The sequence below is a fragment of the Canis lupus genome, chromosome 32, assembly GCF_003254725.2.
Source record: "Canis lupus dingo isolate Sandy chromosome 32, ASM325472v2, whole genome shotgun sequence".
In the NCBI taxonomy this organism is placed as follows: domain Eukaryota; kingdom Metazoa; phylum Chordata; class Mammalia; order Carnivora; family Canidae; genus Canis; species Canis lupus.
The window spans coordinates 34657777-34677243 of record NC_064274.1 but is presented as its reverse complement, the minus strand read 5'-3'; the positions used below and the strand labels follow the sequence as shown (position 1 = coordinate 34677243).

At 33.3% G+C, this 19467-nt stretch overlaps 1 protein-coding gene across 1 annotated transcript in view; it reads left to right on the top strand.

The window, feature by feature from the left end:
* Positions 1-1124: 1124 nt before the first annotated feature.
* Positions 1125-19467, top strand: part of LOC112671696 (bifunctional heparan sulfate N-deacetylase/N-sulfotransferase 4) — a 284811-nt gene continuing 266468 nt past the window's right edge. Inside the window, exon 1 of the mRNA XM_025465993.3 lies at positions 1125-1643. The gene's annotated coding sequence lies outside the window, so the exon portion shown is untranslated. The remainder of the gene's footprint in view (positions 1644-19467) is intronic.

Here is a 19467-nt window from a genome sequence, read left to right as displayed (position 1 = left end):
TTTTTCTGTCTTCTATCTAGAATATGTGTACAGCTACCTGACCCTCAAACCCTTATACAGTATAATAACACCAGTAGCTCTGAGTGCACTAATATCATTCATCCAAAGATCATATCATGAATAAATGCTGTGTTTTGAGGGACACCCCCCCACAACTAACCTGCAACATACTGAAAGGGTCAATCATACTGTCCCAGTAATCCAAGCAGAAGTCCTTATAATCAAAGACACACTTTTACCAGAAGGACTCTTTGGATTTGAGAAAAGTTTGTAGTTTCGTTATCTAACCTATAAGGGGTTTGGGTTGAGTTTTCATTAGTACATCTTATTCCACTAATTTAAATGGTGGAAACTAAAGAAGGTACCAAAGCCAGAAGAACTCTGGGAATCATGTAACCTGAAATGAAGAAGTACATTCAAAAGCACTTTAATCAAATATGTATTTGAATGAAGTTCAAAAAACTTTACATAAAACAAATAAATGTAATTTATGTTTCTGAGTAAATATGATTTGGAACAAAGAGCAGTTAATCTTCCTATTTTATTGCCAAGTAAAAGAATGAGACATGGAAACAATGATTTTTTTGTTCGTGCTGGGTATAGAAAAGAACCTTTCCATAATAATCGAGTAATTTACCTAAACTAATGAAACCATCTATATAGCACACACACACATACACACACACAACTACTTCTTTTCTTCTACCATTTATTACAGTCTAAAATATTATTAATTTTAGGAGTCTGTAGCTTACTAATATTTCTCCAAGTTTCGTACTGCTCATCATTGGCTTTTATTTAATTCATAATTCATGCATTGACTGGCACACATTTACCACAGAAAACCCTGTCTTCAACTTTTCGTTTTTACCCAGTAGAATCTTTTGGTACAGTGTCATAGCTGCAAAGTGGCATTTTACTCTCCAGTTTCATAGGAAAGAGTCCAACTGTACAATGAAAGATTATGCAAATCCTCAAGGAGCATCTAATCAATCACCTTGGTGTGAGAGGAATGCAGCTGATCGCTGAATTAGCTTCTGTTGGAATGTATTCATGTGTAACATCCCACTGACTGCATGACATCACAACAGCTCCAGGTCCTTGAAAGTCTTGAGGATGATTAGCTGAAGGAATTGGCTGTTTCTGCCAATCATAATCCGGCAGGGCTGCCTTTATAGTTCTGGAGATGTGAGAGAAAGAGGGAGGGAGGGAAAGACCGACTACGGCTAAACAAGAAGCACAGCAGCAGTAGCAACAGCAGAGCAGGAGCAGCTGGTATTCCGGTGATTAAATAGTTCTCTTAGCCTTTTTGCTGTACTCGGTCCGCTCCCTGGTGTAATTCTCGTGTCCAAGGAGGAAGCTGCATTTTAACGGTGTGCTGAACAGAGGTTTGAATCATTCCAGCTGGCTGCTTGTTTTGAAAAGGACAATGTGTGTATAAATAAAAAGAGACTGCTGGAAGAGTTCAGATACTAGGATTGGAGCTAAAAAGCGCTCTCGGAATATTGTAGAGGCAGATTGAACGGAAAGCTCCTTCTAATTAACCTGGGGCCGAGTGAATCTGAACGCTGGATATCTCACTTTCTAACTCTGGATAAATTCAAGTTAGGATAAGAAAAAAAAAAATTGAAATGCTTCTCTAGGTAAGTTATTGCTTAATTTACTGAAACTGAGGTGTGTACAATAAATGAATGTGTGTTGCTTAGCTATGTAAACAAGTTGAGCACAATAAAGTTTTATTTGTGAAAGATTTGTGTAGAAGCAGGTATTAGTTTTAGACCAAATTCAATTTCTCTTTTCAGCCTGTGTGTGCTTATCTGTCATTACTCCTTGTGGAAGTTATATTTGCACTATAAATGGAAAATACAGTCCTGCCTGAAAAAAAAAGAGATAGAACCTGAAATATTTTAAACTGTTGTCAGAACATTTGCATAATAAACAACTCACTTGATAACAATTTTAGCCTTTCATAATTGAAAATACCCATTTTAAAAACTCAGCATTCAAACTGTGTGGTTATAAATGTTTCCCTGAAAAGTGTTACTGATAACATGGCATTCAGATTGCTCAAGATGGGAACTCCTCTCTTTGGGACCTGAGATTTATAGGCATGCTCTGTTCTAATGGTCTGTTTTAGAAAAACAGCTGTCACAGACATTTGAAATTGTATGATACAGTCATAAATTGCTTTTAAAGGAATAGAATGCTTTCCTATGAGGTCCTATTAGGAAAGAAAAAATAAATTTTTGGAATAATGTATGTCATATGCCATAAACATAGACTCCCAGGAGCACAAAAAAGCTTTATGCTATACCTGTAAATACCTCCAAATTCCTCATTCACGGAGAAGTTGGAAAATACATCTTTATTCATCCCTTCCAATATCTGTTGAAGAAAGCCAAATAAAAAGGAAACCTTAAACCTGTATTTTCTTTATAATTTGTCCCGATAGATAAGATATTGGATTTTTCAGAGTCATCATCAAGGTATTTTCAAGTGATGCTATAATTTATTATGATAGGTTATATTTACTATGAGTTCTAATATAACTCTGAAAAAGTTTCAGTAGTTTATACTTTATATGTCTTTTTCAAACTCACCTTTTCTTGCTTTCATGTCTTCTATCAGAATGTTTTTCATCAACTTAAGATCTTTAATGTTTAAATTGCATGCAAAGTTATTGATATGTTTTCTTAGTGATTTTAGTAATTCATTTTCTCCCTAAATTCATGGCTCAAATGCTGAGAGTTTCTTGCCACTAAAGGAAATTAATGAAGACAAAAGTTACTGTAATTACTTGAATTTATCCAAAGCTAGGAGGCAATTATTTCTTTCCCCAGATTTAAAATGTTTTTGTTTATATCAAAATAATAATTTTTATTTCTTCTATTAAAAATATGTCAATTAGCTTTTTCCAGATGCCAGGTTGGTGCTATGTTGGTCATGTTTTTTTCATGAAACAAATGCATGTAGAAAATATAAAGTCTAAATAGTTTTAAACCTTCAACTGGAACTCATTTAAAAAATTAAGTGATTAATAAGAAAATATATTTGCTACTATCATTTATCTCAATAGAAAAAAATGGGTATTTAATACTATTTAACATCTGCTGTGACATTTTTATAATAACAAATCCTGTGAATATTTACCTTATGATTAATATCATATAGCACTTATGATAGACGTGTCATGATAAGCTAAGAGAATTTTAGAAAGTGAACAAACATTAAGTGGAATAGTCTTTTTTTTTACTGTATTTTAATGACAATGATCATAACTAAGATTGATACTTAGAATCCTTTGAAAAAATTATGATGTGTATGACTTAATAAATATAGCATGAAAATCACCTTTAGAGAGAAAATACAGATGCAATTTACATACTCCGACATCATTCTCAAATTTTTTAAAAATACAACTAGCTAGAATTTAAATAATAACTTTTTAAAAAGCCAAAAACTTCATAAGGATTTTAACATTTGTTTTATTTTCAATAAACTTGCAAATGTATATAAATTGCATTTTGTTTTCTGCCAACTGAAGTTATTCTCAAAGAAACTTATCCATTTAAATGATTTTCCCTGAATACCAAAATTAAGTTAATTACACTATTTTATACATAAATATTTAAAATCATAATTTGGAATTTGCATATATGATAACCAAAATAAAAATACATGTTTATATATGTATTCACCTCAAAAAAGGACAATCTTTTATATTTCATCTGAGTATTAAAACCCGTTATATCTATTCTCTCCTCCTCCCCAAATATCATTCTGTGATTAGATTTAAAATAAAGTTAATTTCTTAGTTCAAGTCTCAGTGCTAACCTTACTTCTTAAAGATACTAAAGAAATGCTTCTGAACCAGTGAAATATTTGCCCTCAATAGGTCTAATGTTTATATGATCCCCTTGCACATTCTGTTTGAGTGGGAAAGTGCCATTGAGAATAAAATCCAAAGATCAAACTTTCTGTGCTCCCTGAGTAACAAGTACTCAAGGAGGAGAACAGAGAAGCATTTAGCATGCTTTGTTCAAACTAGAAGATTCTAGCTAATGCTGCCTCCCCAGATTAGGAAAGCAGCTGGGGAAACTTATAAAATAAAGCTAAAATATCAGCCCTGGCTAGAAGCCAAGACAGAGAAGCTGTGCACCCAGAAGGCTAATTCTTTCTGGGCTAAAATTCATTGCTAATACATTATGTTTAAAGTCTAAACTGAAGTGTGACTTTTTTCCCTAGTACAAACTGTGGGACATTAAAGAACAAATACACTTCCTGACTAGAGTAAAGTTTTTAAAGTAATGAAGTTTTCTTCTTTGTAAAGTTTGCTCTAATGAAAACTGGAAATAAACCTAGCAGAAACTCCTATAAAATACGCTTTGTACCTAAGAGCAGAAGAATAAATAAACATGAGATACATCATCTAACCATCATCTTAGTGATAGCAGAGTGATCAGATATGCCGCCTATGGTTACATGTCCAAAGGAAGAAGGAGGAAGTTTTTATGGAAATAACTTGGATAGTAAAATTTACAGAAGTAGACATACTAAAACTGTTGAAGAATATACCTTTTGAAGCTAGACAACAAAAGAGAAAGTTAACTCTCAGCCCTCATGTACTCCAAATAAGTAGGAAAAGGGGAAACCATGTTGTCTGTTGATTTATTTTAAGTTTATGAAGTGAGAGAAAGAGGTCAGGTGTCAGACATAATGCTACTGCCTTCAGCCATCTTTGAATAACATTTAGCCAATGTTTTCTTTAACACTTCAGGAAACTTTCAACTATGCTGTTACAGAGAGTGTTAAATGCACTCTTTTTTAAGTTATTTCAGCAAGCCTCAGAAGTTAAAGGTGTCAATTGCAATGCAGAACTTTTATAAATACAGTCCTATTTCCAAGCTTCCTTTATCTCAATTTTCTAAGGAATGCTATCACATCCTAGAGTTGACAAATCTAAAGTGTCTTTTAGAGTAATATTGAATTGATAACAGATTTTTCCCAAAGTCCAAAATAGTCTGATAATGAAATCCAAACACATCAATGGCTTTGTATATTTCAAGACAAATAGAGTTTTTCAAAAAAATATGAATAGTGGGGCACCTGACTGGCCCTGTTGGTAGAGCATGCAACTCTTGATCTTGGAGTTGTAAATTCAAGCCCCAGTTAAGTGTAGAGATTACTTAAAAATAAAATCTTAAAAAGAAATGTGAATAGTAACTTCCTCTTCATTCCTACACATGTAAATTTTTTCCTTGATGTATTTATTTCCTTTACCTTCATATAATTTCTATATTATATTCATGATTATCCATATAATTCAGGCCATGAAAAAATCATAACAAAACAACCTGAATGTCACAAACTAAATATTGCCTTTCAAGTGATTTATTAAGGAAATTTGCATATATAGACTTATTTAGAAATATTTTTTCAAGAGATATACCTAAGGATACTTCATTAATGATAATAGTATTTATCATTAATACTTCATTAATGATAAATGATAATCATGAATAATTAATTAGAACTAAGGAAATATGTGAAAAGAAAATAAAGGTTAAAAAGACTATGTTTGAATGCTTGAGAACTTAATTTGATGATGTACTTAGAGTATCATAGAAAACAAAAGTGACAATTTTTAACTCCATTAAATTGCAAAATTGAGACTTCTGTACCAAACTCAATTTTTACACTTCTTTTAAATTATTGTTTTAAATATTTGAAGTGCTCAATAGACACCTTCAGTAAGCCAATACACACACACATACAAACAGGTATGCACAAACACTTCCTTTTTTTCTTCCAAATTAAAACAGTCCCCTTTTCAAACATTCTACCATCAGATGAACTTGTGCTTTATTTAAAATAACCTCTTCATTAAAAGCCTTTAATGGAATTTATCTTCAGTCATAACCTTGTAGAAGTTGAATGTCAGCTGACCACATTACGTATGTTCAAGCAAAAAGTTAAGTGTAGATATTCTTCCTTCACCGCTGTTTAACTGCTCTTTTCTTCTTTTCTTTCTTTTTTCCTTTTTCTTCTCCTTTCCCTTTCCTTCTTCTCTCTTCCCTTTCTGTTTCCTCCTTTCCTCTTTCTCTTCATTTTCTTCTCTTTCCTTTTATCCTTATTTATTTCCCCCCTTCCTCCCTTCCCTAATCATTTTCTTTCTTCTCTTTATTCTTTATTCATTTTTGCCACAGCAGCTTCAATGCTCCCTTGCAAAGCCCAGGAGCAAATCACTCATGTTTAGCATGAAGGTGATCATCTAATGGCCCAGTTTGAACATGGCAATGGGTAGGAAAAATGCACATTAAAAGTAGGTTTACTATGCTGAGCAATAAAAGAAAGGTAAGATGGAATGGGAAATTCATGTCAAAGTAGTAGTGATATCAACCTTAAAATATTGACTGTTCTCCCACCTGTGAATTTCCATTTAATTTACTAAATTCTTTAAATAGAGTTCTTTTTCTCTCTGAGTATTTCCCTTTCATTGCCAGTGTAATCTTTTTCATGCAGCAAATGCAGCATAGTGGCAAAAATATAATAATAATAAATGTAAATAATCCTTGTACTTATATTTAAATCCCCATAAATCATTTTTTATATTTAGTAGTTTAAACATAGTAGCATTCATATGCAGCCTAAAGGCTGACTGCTATATTAATGGAAGAAAGAGAGAGAAGAGAAAGCTATTTTGCACATTAACATGCTTTGGCTTGACTCCATTCCTGAATCAGAAATTCAATTGTAGACTGCTGATCCACAGAATTTGTCATATTTCATCAGACATCTTAAAAGAGTTCTTCTTGAGGTACTGAATAGTCTTTCACACCTACGTAAAAATCACTTAAACTTCAGAAATAAATATAGCTACACTAAGGATTAATACAAGGAAACAGATGCAGAGATGCATATGCTCTTGTGAACACATATAAACGTCCTAATTCTATTCATTACTCTAAAGTGCAAATGAATAATGAGAATTAAAGTTTAAATTTTGTTTCCAACTCAATCTCTCTCTAATAGTTATGCCAATCCAACTGAGTTTTTGCATGCTATGGTAAGTAAAACAATACAGGCTATCATTTAAAAATTACACTTAATAATTCATTTAGAGTATTATGGTTCCTGATTATCTCAGTTTGGGAAGCTGCTTTCCTTGGAATAGGGTATTTTCTTAATAACCACAAAAATGATGTTCAAATTACTCAGTCGAGGTTGAACTCAATTTAGTACTTAAGCTACTCTATTTTTCCATCTGGACATATTTTTCACTTTATACAGAGAAAATAGCTTTTCATTTTTGTTCAGTAATGTTTATAATGATAATGATAATATTATTATCCATTATGTTTAATATATGCCAGATACCATTCAAGATATTAGTGTGAAGAAAACAGCTCTCAGAAGGGCTTATATTTGGGGTGAGGGCAGGGTAACAAGTAGTAAACAAAGATGGTATGAGAGGGCTATAAGTAATATGAAGATGAATAAATCAAAGTAGTGGGTTAAAGGGTGTTACTGAAAGCCATAGAGCTGGTCAGTAAATACCTTTTTGGTAAGTTGACACTCAGAAAACTTATTTAAAAGCTATATGCCAAACTGAGATATTACCTCAGTCTTGTAGAAAACATAATGAGGAGCAACGACTTTCTGTAATTTGCTAGCTGACAAGCTGAATTTTTATTCTACTGATTGATTATTAACTTCAATTCTGTGAAATTGGTAGAGGTTTAGGATATGGCACACTATTTAGTGTTACTTTCTCTGTAATGCAGAAAGACCATCAGTTTTAGAAAATGTAATTCTTAATTCACTTCTACTCTTTACATTCCTCAGATATTTAAAAAGTAGTAAGTAAATATCTCAAATTATTGTATTTTCCTTATAGCTTGAAAATTAATGCTATTTTTGAGATTTATGTAGCAGAAGACCTAGTCCTCTGTTTCATTCTCACAAATCAGTGGATATAAGAACCAATATTCCAAAATCACTTAGGTGGCTGGAACAATAGACTTATATTGCTATTATATAAGGATAATGTAATTGTTGAAGTTTTTTTTTAAATCACCAATTACAAAAGTATTTCAAAATCAACAAGAACAAAAAATATAAGGCTAATACAATGCTAATGCAAACTTAAAATGAATTAATGAAATCAAATTACCAAAGTTGAGAAAACAATGATCGGCAATCTTGGCAGAGGTCTGACATCATGCAGCCTATATGCCAACATCAGGTTCCTGCCATCTCATATTAGAAGCAGTCTTCTCTGACCTTCTTCCCCCAGGGTGGATCACCGTCCCTGCTCCACCCTCACAATTGTATTACGGTACCTATTAACTTAAAATGTGAGTACTATATATGTGTTAGCATCCCTAGTTAACCAAAATATTTCAATAGCAGGATAGTTTAGGGAGTTCTTGACCTACAAGCAAATAGCAAGCATTTGATAAATGTAGAATGTGAGGCATGTTGTATGTGCAACAGTTGAGGAAACAATATTTAAAGGAAAAAAAACTATTGAAGAACAGTGTAATTACTTTTATATGTTGCAGATTTTTTTATGAAAGGAGAATTTGTTTTATATTATATGACACCAGTGGAGTGACATATGAAAGATATTGGGAGATTGTTTCTATGCAAAATCAGGAAGAACAATACATCCTAAAAATCAGTGAGATTCCAGTCAATCAAAGCAACCACCACAGGTTGCAGGGCTACTTATCCAGAAGACTTTTTGGAAAGTATTTCTGCCATGAGTAGGAGATGGTTACCAAGGTTTCTTATGTTTTTCATTGTGTAACTATAAGAAATGAGGATGAAGATTTTACAGTGTCATGCTACCCACCTAGAAACAAACTCTAGCAGTTGGTTTGAAGACTAGTCAACAAATGTCAAGTAAATAATGATTGAGTAAAATTGCATAGCAGGAAAGTATTACTCAGGACCTGCTCTGGAATGTAAAAGCAACTTTTCCCAAAAGTGTAATTTTACAAGGTATATAATCTGTTGAAGATAATAAAATAATTATTAAGTGAATTGACTTTTAAAAATTTAGACATATCAGTTTTGCCGCTCTTTTGAGCTAGTCCAAGGAAATTTCTACAGATTAGATGTATGAATAAGAAAGATACTTGTAGCTTCTATGAACTTCTAAATGATAAAGAATATAGAGATTGTTTGGCTAAGTTGTGAAGTGAAAGTAAGCCCTAAAGAGAAGAATTGCAGTTATGTAAACAAATGTGGATTGATTTAAAGATGAGTTAGCATCATGACATAATAGAAGGCAGGAGGTAATGTTGAATTCCACCAAAGTTGGATTCTAATTCTAGCTTTGCCCTAATGTGTAATATAACCTTGAAAAATCTTATTAACTCTTCTGTGCCTCGGATTCATGATCTGTGAATAGAGATAATAATACCTACTTCATAGAACTGCTGGAAAAGCTAAATGTGATAATAAATATGAAGTTCCTAATACAAAGTTGGAAACATGAGAGGTGTTAAATTAATGGAATTAAGTATTAATTACATGCATCAGTACTCTGACTTTGGCCTGCAAGGTAACATTTTGTACTGATTTAAAGCAACCCCTAGTGACGAGTATTGACTATTTCCATCCCCATCACTCGTAAGTAATGGTCTAAATCACCATTCTGCACTGTCTTTCCTGTATTTTTATTATATGTGAATATTAATAATATTAAGTATAACTTAAAGATCAGGGATCATTGACTAACATTTTAATCTGATTTATCACAGTTTCAAAAATTAACTTACACTCAAATATCTTAAGGAAAACAGACATAAACCAGAGGAAAATACTGTCAGAAGAAGAAGTCTTAAATAGTTTGTCTTGATTTTCTGGCATGCTGGTGTAAAGAAAAACATGGGATCAGAAGATGACAAGAAAGCAAAGGTTCGGAAACTGAAACTGCATAGAACTAAAACAAATACAAATGTTACTTAGTTTGCTATTTTATCTAGTAAAACACTAAAAAAAATTTCGTGTGGTATCTATATTGATATATTTTCTAGAATTATTACAAAAGTTACTTAATGAATGTTTTAAAAGAATGCTATAGACTGAACCAAAAAAAAAAATTCACTTAGAAAGCCTCTGTTAGAAAATCGTTGGGGTTATAAAATGTAGAAAATTTTGTTGACCTTCAAAATATCTTTGGGGAAAAAAAGAACAGGGAAAATGAAAAAAAATGATTTTGCTTTACATGTGGAAATTATGTAAAATGCAGAAACCACTGCTACAACATTTTACCCAACTGTTTACTTCAAATTTATTGAACAGTTTTCTAACCAAGTGCTTGTGCAGGTTTTAGGTGGGCAGAATGTTCATTCCAGAGGCTTCTCCACACCTCTTGTACTCATACAGTGAGAAACACAGGAGAGCTTGTTAACTACCACCTCCCTCCCACTCATGGCAAGAGCTGCTTCCACAGAAACCTCTGGACAATAGATTTAACTTCTCTAAATTACTAATGTTGACTCAGACTGATACAAAAAAAAGATACAAATTATATTTTAAGTTTTGCCACAAATGTGTTGGTGTATCTTAAATTGACCTTAAAGTTTCCATATGTAAAACCAGACCACTCCTCCTATTCTTTTTTTCCCAAGATATTCTTGGAGATCAGCAAAATGTTTTACATTTCACAATTTCCCAGTATTTTCTATGATACAGGCTTGCTAAGTGAATTATTTTGGTACAGTGCCTAGCATCGTTTTAAAGCATTCATAAGTAACTTTTGTAATAATTCTAGATTCCAGTCATCAAGTATTAAAATAGGAGCATCTCAAGAAACATTGCCTCTGACAAGTAGCAGAAAGCTTGAAATCACTCCAAATCTCTCCCCGTAGGTTTTTATTATGTTTTTCCCCAAAAACTTTCAGAACTGTGTATTCTGGATTAGTTTTGAGTGGGAAGAGGAAATTCTATATGGCATATATTTACATGTGATCACCCGTATTATATCTGGTTGATGGCCAAGCTGGTGTTTTATTCTACGGTATCAAAAAGTTAAAATAACATAAAATATGAAGCAATTAGATTAAAAAAAAACAGCAAGCACAGGTTATCAGTGAAGTTGAGTGGAGTATGTCCCTTTGGTAAATAATTATCTGACTCTTGTGCTATGTAAAATTACGAATGCTCTGAAATAAGAAATAAGTAGAAGATGGAAATAGTAACTAAAAGATTCATAAAATCTAAAGTTATGAGATAAATTATCAACAGAAAATGATTAGTATTTCCATTTCAGCAGTGTTCTTTATAAGTCTTGTGGAAGGCAATGAAATTCTACTTTTTGATATTTAGGGTACCAATGCAGAACAGTGGCAATGGAGGAGATGTAGGATCAATCAGAAAATATTGGTTCACATTATCTGTGTGAAGTTCAACAAGTTTTGCCTTCTATGCATTGAATTTTCCATTTATTCATTCCTTGAGTTCTTTGAATAATAATTTGATAATTGGTGTTTATATCTGTTTATAAGGATATATATGTGTATAAATATATATACACACACACATTATATATATATACATATCTGTTCTTACATGAGATAAACAGGGCCCACTTGAAAAGGGTTTATTTTTATAACAAGAAGCTCAAAGTCAGTAGTATATAAATTTACACAGTAATATTCTGCTAATGAGATAATATAACGGAAAAAACAATCCTCACTAAAATTTCCTATAAACTAGATAATAGCCATCAGTTATACTGTCCCAGACCAATCTAATTTTTCTCCAGCATTTATCTATTAACTTAACTACATTAAAAGTCTAGGTAAGAAAGTCGGTGGTAGGGAAATGACTGTTGAGATAAATGAATTTTAAGGGATACTAATCTTTTGTTACTTCTGATGCAGGCAAATCCTGTGATAGTGGCCAAGCAATAACTTTCCTAAATTCAGTAAATTAAAACATCAAAAGTGTATCTTCTAAGAGATGTTAGACTTTAATGTAACTTGTGAATGTAAGTGTAGTAGTATTAGTAACACATTATATTCATGGAGACAATTAATATAATTTTTGTAATTTGCAGTTTAATAAATTTCTTTCTGATTTCTTGAAGTTAAGCTTCAATGTTAAATATTAGACATAATTATTTTTCTTTCTCTGTTACTCAGTAATAGATCAAGACATACATTTCTACATTGTAATTTCATTCATTTATCTCTATATCTTATAGTTTCATTGTCTGTAAGAACATGAGGGCTAAATGAGCATTTTATGTTTTATGGATAACTGCTTCTGTGATTGTCTACTGAGACAATTGACAAAGACACAGATTCATGCTAAATATAACAATAGTTTTTTTTAAAAAAAGATTATTAAGCTAAAACAAAGCAATTATCAGTTGATGGTAATTATTTTATTGCTGCTGGCTATAAGTTGATTTAACTAAATTGTATAGAGATAAGTGCAGAAAATGAACAATGCATTGGGATTCTAAGGGCAAAATTGGTCATCACTCCCCTGCCTGAGCCTGGATCTTGGTTTTCTCTCTCTCTTTAAAATCTCTCCTTCCTACTCAAAATCCAAATCTCTGATTTAAACAATGGACTTCCCTCTCTAGATCCTTTCCAAATAACTTTGGTCCACATGATTCTCTCCTTTCTCTGAAATCTCATAGCATATTCTTTCTTGGCTAATAACCATATACTCCTCATGAAAGCAAGTTTGTGTTCCTATGAACTCTCTCACTTTTTTTCTTCATTTTACTTGCAGGTATTCTGAACTTTTCACCATGTACCACTTTCTCAACTCACTTTAATCTTTTTACTTGACTTCATTACACCACTGGGCATTTGCTAAGGTCACTAAAACCAAGATCAATTTTCAGTTGTATTACTTGACTTAAAATAGCATTCAATTCTTGCTCAGAAATATTTGTGTACCTTTGCTTGAAGCTTCCATGGCTCTCTTCCACTAACTACATTTTATGCAGTTTAAAGGTTTTAATGGTATACCTCTATCGTTTTACTCATTCCTTAGCTTTCTCACTTGATATTATAGCTTTTTCTACTCCTTAACTTATAATTCCAGATCAGACCTTAAATTCCATTCTGATATATTTAGCAGCCTAGGAGACATTCCTTTTTAATATTTCACAGATATTTCAAAAAATATATATTACATTCTACTCATTTTCTCATCCCACACCCCTGGTACCATATGACTTTGTACTTTCCCTAGTATTGTACTTATACTCTATTGTAATTGACTTTGTATCTAAATGTGTCACAGAATAAATGCTTATTCTTTTGAAGAGCAGAGGTAGTGTTTGTCAGGTAGCTAGTACCTCTGGCACTTGATAAGCATTAAAAAAATATTGAATGAATGACGGAAAGCCTGAAGCCTTGGACTATTTTTACCCCTCTAGATCCATTCAATCACCAAGTCATGACACTTCTAATTCTTATGTGACAGGATAAAAATAATTCATATGAGAGTATTCACAACTTTGTCCCTCTAACAAACAGTATAAAACTATTTATTTTTCCCCTTCCTAAAGAAAAGGATATCTTGCTTTTCAGGTGTGAGGTTAATTAATAATATATATTTTTAATTTTTTTGGTATATTTTTTATTGGAGTTTGATTTGCCAACATATAGTATGTTAATTGATAATATAATAAGGTCTTAGAGAGAAGGGATAAGAGAGGAGGGAGAAAAAAAAAGTGAAGCAGGTGGCAGAAATAAAATTTTGTCATGTGAGAATTTCCAGAGTAGCTTGGGGGTACAGGGGAAATGGAGATTAAAGAAACAAACATTTTAAAAGTTCTGTTTTGTTTTATGAATTGGAACTCTTTAATGTTGTTTAGAAAATGTGGGTAAATAACAGAATTCCTTTAAAATAAATTACTGTGGCTCTTGTTTTGTACTTATTAAATGGTTCCAACAAAGCTACCCACAGAGGGCTGCAAAATTATAAGACCTGAAAAGCTATATATAAACATTATGAAACTGCTTTTGCTTAAAAAAATTAACTTTACTCTTTAGAGCATTTTAGGTATTCACACACACACACATCACAGATACACATGCTAGCCTCCTCCACCACCAACATGCATCAACAATTGATGAACCTACATTGACACTTTGTTATCACTCAAAGTCCATAGTTTACATTAAGGTTTACTCTTGGTGATATATATTTTCTGGAGTTTGACAAATGTATAATGAATGTATCCATGGTTACAGTCAAAATAGTTCTACTGCCCTAAGATCCTCTATACTCCATCTATTCATCCCTCTCTTCTCCTCCCATACCCCTGACAGCTACTGGTCTTTTTTACTAACTCTGTAGTTATGCCTTTCCAGATATTATATAATTGGAATTATACAGCATGCAATCTTTTCAGATTGGCTGCTTTCATTTGGTTTGATTCCTTCATGTATTTCTGTGGCTTGATAGTTCTTATCTTTTTAGCCCTAAATAATATTCTATTTTACAGAGGTACCAAAGTTTGTTTATCCATTTACCTACTAAAGGACATCTTGATAGCTTCCAAGTTTGGCAATTATGAATAAAGCTTCCATAAATAGCTCTTTTTAGGTGTTTGTGTGGACATAAGGTTTCAATTCTTGGGCAAATAACAAAGAGCTCAATTGCAGGATTGTATAAAACTATGTTTAGCTTTGTATGAAACTGTCGAAGTACCTTACAAAGTAGCTATGCCATTTTGCATTACCGCCAGCAATTAATAAGACTTCCTTTTGTTCTACATCCTTCCCAGCATTTGGTATTTTCACTGTTTTGGATTTTAGGTAGTCTAATCACTAGTGATAGCCATATTGTTATTTTAATTTGTAATTCCCTAATGACATATGATGAGCATCATGTTTTTACTACTTATTTGTCATCTGTGCATTTTCTTTCAGGAGGTATCTGTTCAGGTCTTGGACTCACTTTTTTAGGTTATTCATTTTCTTATTGTTGAGTTTCAAGTATTCAATATATATTTTGAATAGCAGTCCCTTATCAGATATGCCTGTTTTATTCCAGTGCTTAGCCTGTCTTTTTTATTCTCTTAACAGTTTCTTTCACAGAGAAGTTTTTAAATTTTTACTTAACTGAAGTATAGTTTATCAATCCTTTCTTTCTTGGATTATGCCTTTGTGGTATTTAAAAAGTCATTACCGAATTCAAGATCATCTAGTTTTTCTCCTGCTATCTTTTAGGAGTTTTATAGTTTTGCTTATTTTACATTTATGATTCATTTTTTGTTAATTTTTGAGAAGTGGATAAGGTCTGTATATAGATTCTTTGTGTGTGTGTGTGTTTATGTACAGTTGTTTTAGTACCATTTGTTGAAAAACTATCCTTTCTCTATTAAATTGACTTTGCTCCTTTGTCAAAAATCAGTTGACTATCTTTGTTGGATTTATTTCTGAGCTCTCCATTCTGTTCTATTGATCTATTTGTGTATTCTTTTGCCAGTACCACACTGTCTTGATTTCTGTAGCTTAATAGTAAAATTTGAAATTTGTTGTCAGTCCTCTTTTCTTCTCCTTCAGTATTGTATTGGCTATTCTGAATCTTGCTCTGAACTTTGCTTCCTATTTTTAAATCTCTGTTTGTATTTTCTTAAGTCTTTATTGGAATTATTGTAATATTTTTTTCTTTTTAGAAGGCTTATTTATTTATTTGGCAGAGAATGAGAGAGAACGCATGCCATCAGGGGAGGGGTTGGCAGAGGGAGAAAGAATCTCAAGCGGACTCTTCACTGAGCAGGCAGCCTGACTAGAAACTGGATCTCTTGACCCTGAGATCATGACCTGAGCTGAAATTAAGAGTCAGATGCTTAACGGACGGAGCCACTGTTGGAGTCCCCTATTGTAAATAAATAAAGATCTTCTGTCTCATGGCTCTAACCTGTCCTCTTACTCCCTCAAAACAAAACAAAGCAAAACTTACTAAAAGACAGCATTTACCATGTCATTCTCCAAATTAAAGTATTTCAATAGTTGTCCAATATTTAAGGCAATTGAAAAATCCTTATCGTTTTGAATGAGGCCTTTTTATTTCCTGGTACCTGTCTTCTCAATTGAGTTTCCTGCCACTCTCTTTTAAAAATGGGATATAGACACTGAGAATAGAAAGGAGCAAAACAGAATCAAATCTCTGATTCAAATGCTAAATTCTAAAGAAAATGATAGACAAAAAAGTAATATTCTATACTAACATTGTTAATAGTATAATAGATTTTTAAAATCACACACACACACACACACACACACACACACAAAATAAAAACAAGGAGGCTGAGCAGCCCTGGTGGCTCAGCGGTTTAGTGCCGCCTTCAGCCCAGGGCCTGATCCTGGAGACCTGGGATCGAGTCCCACGTCGGGCTCCCTGCATGGAGCCTGCTTCTCCCTCTGCCTGTGTCTCTGCCTCTCTCTCTCCTCTCTGTGTATTCTCATGAATAAATAAATAAAATCTTTAAAAAAATAAAATAAAAAAATAAAAATAAAAATAAATAAAAACAAGGAGGTGCCGGGAGAGAGCTTGCAATCCTGCACTGAGAGATTAGAAGCAGATACACTGAAACTATTACATTTAAGTGAGACTTAAAGATATGATAGTATATGCTATGTTTATATTTGGGGGACAAGTATTTAAAGCAGAGGAAACAGCAAGTGCAGAAGTACCAAGATTGCTATCTGAAGAACACAGCATGTTCAGAGAACATTGAGAAGGCCCGTGGGATTATAGAGAATTAAGTGAAAGATAAATGGAAGATTAAGTAGAGTTGTGTAGAATATTCTGTAAATTTGGCTCTTAATTACTAAAATGAAGGAACCACTATGGGGGTGAGGAGTTGATCTTGGAAGAGACCTAGCCTGATATGCATTATAAAGTGATTCCTCTGGCCAATGCATTAAAAATAATGATTTGGGGAAATGGCAGAGGCAGAAATCAATTAGGAAGATATTTTAGTAATCCAGTGGATATATAATGCTATTTTGGACTATGGTAATAGCTGAGAAGATGTTAACATGTGTTCAGATTCTATATGTATTTTATAGGTAAAGCCAACAGATTGAATGTCTAATACATCTGGCGGGAAACAAAGAGAGAAGTCAATGACTAACCTCAAGGGGAGTTGTGTGTGTGTGTGTTTGTGTGTCCTTCAGCAGATAAAAATAATGGAGCTATCATTTATTGAGCTGGAGGACCTATGAGAGGAATCAGTTTGGGGTTAAAGAAAATAACAGGTAATCAGATTTGGTCTCCTTTACATTTGAAATGTCCATTAGATTACCAAGTGGAAATACAAAAGAGGTGGTTGAATATAGAAATAGAAGCAAGTGAAAGATTTAACTGGAGATGTAGATTTTGGAGTCAGCTTATAGATTTTAAAACCATGAGACAGTGTGAGGTCACCAAAGAAGTAAATCAAAACAAAAAATTAATTCCAAGAACTAAACCCTGGGGAACTCCACATTTGGAGGATGGGGAGATGGGAAGGACCCTGCACATGTAACTAAGAAGTCATAGAAAAACAAAAATCCATGATTTCCTGGAAGTTGGGTAAAGATAGTTTCTGTGTGAATGAGGGGATAATTAGTGATGCAATATTCTGCTAATAGGTAAATTAAGATGGACAGTGAGAATTGAAAATTGGATCTCTCAACATGGAATTTATTGTGTAGATCCTAGGTGGAGAAAAAAAGAGCATGTCATTTTATGCATATTAGCTTTCAAGAGGGAAGAAATGGAAAAATAACTTATAGAGTAAATCATGAGAGAAATAATAGAATGTTTATATATACTGTCATAAATATTCCATAGACAAGAAAAACATTGTGGTCACATGACACAGATAAAAATATTACTGAAGCGATGTTTTACGGGGTTGGTGATAAAGCCCGGAAAACAGTGCACAAGTTGATGGTTGTCATTAGGTAGAATGGACAACTCATCCAGTAGAGAACATCTACTCAAATGAGTAAGTAAGTGTAGTACCAAGAACTTACAGAAATTCGTTTATGCTTGCTATTGTGTTCTCTGTGAAATAGAAAACAAGATCAGTTGAGAGTGAGGGAAAGGAAAGAAGTGTTGGAAGTTTGAAGAGGGGAAAGGGGGACATAGTAGTCATGTAGAAGAAGAGATATTTAAGCAACTAAGAAAATATAGCATAATTGCCAGCAGCATTAGAGACCCACATGAAGCCACTGATTATGAATTTAAGAGAAGAATAGTCAGTTTGGTAATATTCTATTAATTTTCAGAGTTGCAGGCACAGATTTGGTGAATTGTGGGATTTAGCCAGTGTTGTTTAGATAAATGTGCATCATAAAATAAGGGAAAAAAATAAAATAAAATAAGAAAGGATAAAAAAGTTTGAGAATATATGAAATGAGGGACACCTGGGTGGCTCAGTGGTTGAGCATCTGCCTTTGGCTCAGGGTGTAATCCGGGAGTCCAGGATCGAGTCCCACATTGGGCTCCCCATGGGGATCCTGCTTCTCCCTCTGCCTATGTCTCTGCCTCTATAGCTCTCTGTCTCTCATGAATAAATAAATAAAATCTTAAAAAAAAAAAAGAGTTAGAGTGGTATGGTCCAATAAGATGAAAAGTTGGAGGTTTTTAGAGAGTAGGAAAAGAGAATAATCTAAAAGTGACAATAACGAACAAACATGGCATCTAACCAACCTCCTGACCCAATAGTAGAACTGTATGTAAAAACATAACTATCACCAGAGGGCATGAAGGTCCTCAGGGGAGAGCCAGGTTTTAGTTAGAGCTAGAAGATGAAGAAGACTTTCAGAGAAGAGTTTCACTATAGGGAAATAATTTTGCTGATAATTGACCGTATATTCTGATTAGCACAATGAAAGGTTTCAAGAGGTCAAGAATATGGTGAATGGGATCACAGGAGTATTTCTAAATGGATAAGGAAAACCCTGTGAGTCCTGTCTCATGGTGACTGACATGGCCAAGAATAAATGGCATAATTAGAGAAGTTGTGAGGGTCCCAGAATGATGAGTTCAGTCCTGAAAAGCCCAACATTGATAGCAATAATCAGGCTTTAAGAGTTGGATGGGGGCTGGGAGAGGCGCCTGAGTGGCTCAGTTGGTTAAAGTCTGCGCCTTTGGCTCAGGTCATCATTTCAGGGTCCTGCTCAGCAGGAAGTCTGGTTCTCCCTCTGCCCCACACCCACCCCCTGCTCATGCTCAATTCTCTGTCTTTGAAATAAATAAAATCTTTTTAAATAAAAGAATTGAATGGGGTGGGGGGCATTCAAAGAAAGGCAGCTTTCTGGTGGACAGTTAACTGTCACTGCCATAATTTTGGAAGCACTCTATCTAATTAACATTGCACTTTACAACTACTATATTATATTACTTTGCCATAACAGTGTTCCACAAACTGTTCTTAAACAACAGAAATTTATTGTCTCACAGTCGTGGAGACTAGACGTCTGA